At 39.5% G+C, this 3,826-nt stretch overlaps 1 pseudogene; it reads right to left on the bottom strand.

Moving 5' to 3' along the window:
- Window positions 1-911: 911 nt before the first annotated feature.
- LOC118670315 lies at window positions 912-3,209 on the bottom strand (annotated as a pseudogene).
- Between the last annotated feature and the right edge of the window lie 617 nt (window positions 3,210-3,826).

The raw sequence follows: 3,826 nt of genomic DNA, 5'->3' as shown, positions 1-3,826 counted from the left end.
GGTATAGTTTTATCAGTAACCATTACATTTATTCCTATTTGTTATGGAGTATGTGCTATTTAGAGTTCACATGTTCTCATAAATAGGGATTTAAAGTTAAATTCTAGCTCTCTTTGCCATCCTCTGTTTAGATTATTGTCATTAATGAGTTTGTCTATTAGATAACATCAAATATGATGAGGGTGCACTATAAAACAGCAAAATGTGAAGTGCCTATAATGAGGATACATCTATTGCAGTAATTTGCACATAATAGACATAAAATAACTATTTGCCAAATGATTGAAAGTAATCCGAAGTCAAACATTCACCAACAGAACAGCAAACAGAAGGGCCACACAGTGATAGTGTTTGGAGAGATGACAGCTCAGAGTCCCCAGAGGTGGAATCCAGTGAACAGTGCTATACCGTGAAAGCTCTGAGAACTGCTACAGAAAGCACACTGTTTATTTTCATTCCTGTATCGCCATCAACGTCAGCTGCCCGATACTTTTCCAGCTCAGTAATGCAAAGGCATTAGTGGTTGGTAGCTGCATGGGTCATGTGATCCTATATCACAATTTATTTATTTATTTTTTTGGGGGGGGGTGGTGGGCAACGGAATTTAGGACTTTTAATTTGTCCCATAGCTGCTGAAGCAAAATTATGATAAGACATTCTGCTTTCCTTTATACCCCAACGCACACACACAAAAACTATTTGTAGGAAAAAAATGGTTTTGTACACGGGAAGAAACAATATAAATTCAAAACTTACAGATGAGGGTTAATTCTATCACTCATCTCTTTTAAAAGTTTACACAAATATCCAATCAGAGCCAACAGGGTATCTCCTTTGAAATGTTATCTAAATGGATTTACAAGTAGAACACAGGACTGTATACTGTCTTGGAATGTCCTTAGAAGGCTCTGTCATTGATCAGGTAACAGAGTAAAAACACCAGAGTCCTTTCTTTCAAATGGAAGAGGGAAAGACAGGGATAGAAGGAACTCTTCAAACTTCATCTTCTTTCCTTGTGGCTTATGGTCTCCTCCTCCCCAGAAGCCTCCTCGACCTCCAAAACCTCCCCTGCCTCTGCCACAAAATCCACCTCGGCCTCCCCTGCCACCACCTCTTCTTCCAAAGCCACCTCTGCCTCCACCAAGACCCCCAAGCCACCTTCACCCTTAGGCTCGTCCCCGTCCATAGTAGCTTTGTTTCCATCAATTTCACCATCTCCCATGGCCTCCTTGGCGGCTTTGGCGTCTCCCTCAATGTTGAAGTCTGCAAATCCTCTGGAAGAGCCCAGTCAGTGACTGTCCTTGCCCGGACAGAGCCATCAAGTGACTCCTTCAATGTCTCTTCTGTAGTCTCCTCAGACGACCCTCGGCAAACAGAAATTTTGCATGGCTGGCTTCTTACATTAGATGATCCTCTAGATCCTTGAAATTCCAGCCTGATTGCTCTGTCCTCGGTTTCTCTTTTATTTCAGGAATTTAAAGCTTCTTTAGCATCTTCAAATGAAGCAAATCCTATAAATGCATACCCTTTAGATTTGCCATTTTTGGGGGGCACTTTGATAAAAGTTGCCTTCTTAAATACTTGGTGCAGAGTTGCTTCTGTTGCACTGTAGGAAAGGTTGCTTAAAACCAGAGTTGTTTGATTCACCACTCCAAGTGCTATTCTTTCCACGTCTATCATCTTGATTTTGACCTTTCTCTCCGGTATAGTACAGGAAAATGGATCGCCCATCTATTTCTGTTCCCTGCCTTTCTTCCAAAATTTTCTCTGCATCAGCTTCTGTCTTAAATTCAATATAAGCAATCCCTTTACTCTTCCCATCCTTGCTGACTAATCTGATCTCCATAGTATCTTCAAAAGTTTCTTTTAATTCATCCTGAGTAACTTTTTTTTAAATTTTTTTATTGCTTAAAGTATTACAAAGGGTATTACATATGTGTCCTTTTTTTCCCCCCGCCCTTGACAGTCCCTTGGCCTCCCCCTGAGTAACTTTATAAGGCAGTTTTTTTCAGCCCAAAGTGTTCTTGCATCTCAATCTTTTTTTATTATCTTTTCCCTTTGTTTTTTTCTAGTTTAATTTCATAGCCAAAGACTTTTAAACCATTGAGTTCTAAGGCTTTTTCTGGGTCCTCAGCAGATTCAAAATCCACATAGGCAAACTTCCTAGACACACCAATTCTGACATCCACAACAGTAAGATCATTTTTAGCAAAAACATTACTGAAACTCGTTTTTAATTCAGGAGCAGATTTGCTGAAGTTCAGGTTTCCAACAAAGAGATTGAAATCCATGGTTGGTTCTCTGGCTTCCACTTTCTATTTCTTAGTCTCAGGAGCAGCATTCTGTTTGGCCATTTCCTTCTTTCCTTTCCCAGTTGCTTCTTTGACAGGCTCTTCCTCCTCCTCCTCCTCCTTTTCCTTCTCCTCCTCCTCGTCATATTCCTCATCATCATTCTCTTATCATCACCTTCTTCATCCTCATCCTCAGCTGTGCTCTTGGCCTTCACAGGAACAGCTTTTATGGGAGCTTTCTTGCCTTTGGCTGGTGTAATCTCTATAGGTTCTTTTTCAGAATCATCTTCTTCATCATCATACTCATCATCATCATCTTCTTCTTCATCATCATCATCATCATCATCATCATCATCATCATCATCATCTGAGGCAGGAGCAGCTGCAGCAAGAGTTTTCATCATTGCTGGCTCAAATGCATCCTCATCTTCATCCTCCTCATCATCATTATCTTCTTCACTGTCATCATCATCTTCCTCATCACTGTCTTCCTTCTTGGCATTCTTGCCATTCTTTGCTCTCTTGACTGGGATGGCTCCCTTTTTACCAGGGGTTGCTACTAATGCTTTTCCTGTTGTGCCTCCCTTCTTGCCAAGTGTGGCTAATGCTTTAGCTGATATAACTGTTGCCTTTTGACAGTGGTCAGCAGAGCCACTGCCTTTTTGCCAGGAGTGGCAACTGCTTTCTTGCCTGGTGTGGCAACTGCAGTCTGTTTTGTTGGGGAAAACATCACCTTCTTTCCTGGAGTTGTGACAGCCTTCTTGCCTTTTTTGGAGGAATGATAACCTCTTCTCCACAGCTTTCATCTTCTTCATCTGACATTTCCTCATCTTCACTATCTTCTTCTAACTTCTTTGGAGGAGAAGCCATTTTCTTGGAATCACCTTGATTTTTACTATCCTTTGCAAGCTTCACCATGCAGGTGGCTTATGATGGTGGAGTGTGTGGCCATTGAGTGGTGCAGATGTGCCCAGAGGAACCAAATGGCATCGAAGGCGGTCACTGGTACTCTTAGCAATTTAGTTTTGATAGGAAGTATGTCCAAACCTTGAAGATATGACAATTACCAAAATAAGTGTTTATTTTTCTTCCACAAACAAGAAAGCAAAAAGATACTGTGTTCATTTCTTGTCAAAAAAATAAATATTCCTAAGAGAACATTTTTCTTGTTCAGTACAAGCACTAATAAAATTTGTAAACAAAAAAGTGTTTTTCTTTCAGTAAATATTTGGCAGTAAGTAGATATCTGTTGCAGATGCCAGGTTGTTAATTTCATACCACCAATCTACTGTCTTTCTATGTTTGCATTTCTTTTTCTATTTAGAGGTTAAAGTGATATAAAATATTTTTTCTGTCTTGCAAAAAAAGATGAATAACTTGTAATATATCTTGGATTTTTATTTAGTATTCTTCTCTCTAGAATTAGTGGGAGGAAAAGAAAAGAAAGTAACTTTTAAATAAAAATGCTGGGTTTTGGAAAAATTGAAATTCATGGTATGTTTTTATCTTAGAATAATTTATTCTGAAAGTACTAC

Source organism: Myotis myotis, unplaced genomic scaffold (assembly GCF_014108235.1).
Source record: "Myotis myotis isolate mMyoMyo1 unplaced genomic scaffold, mMyoMyo1.p scaffold_m19_p_15, whole genome shotgun sequence".
NCBI classification, from domain to species: Eukaryota; Metazoa; Chordata; class Mammalia; order Chiroptera; family Vespertilionidae; genus Myotis; species Myotis myotis.
The sequence above is the reverse complement of the archived record's forward strand: the minus strand, read 5'-3'. Positions and strand labels throughout refer to the sequence as shown.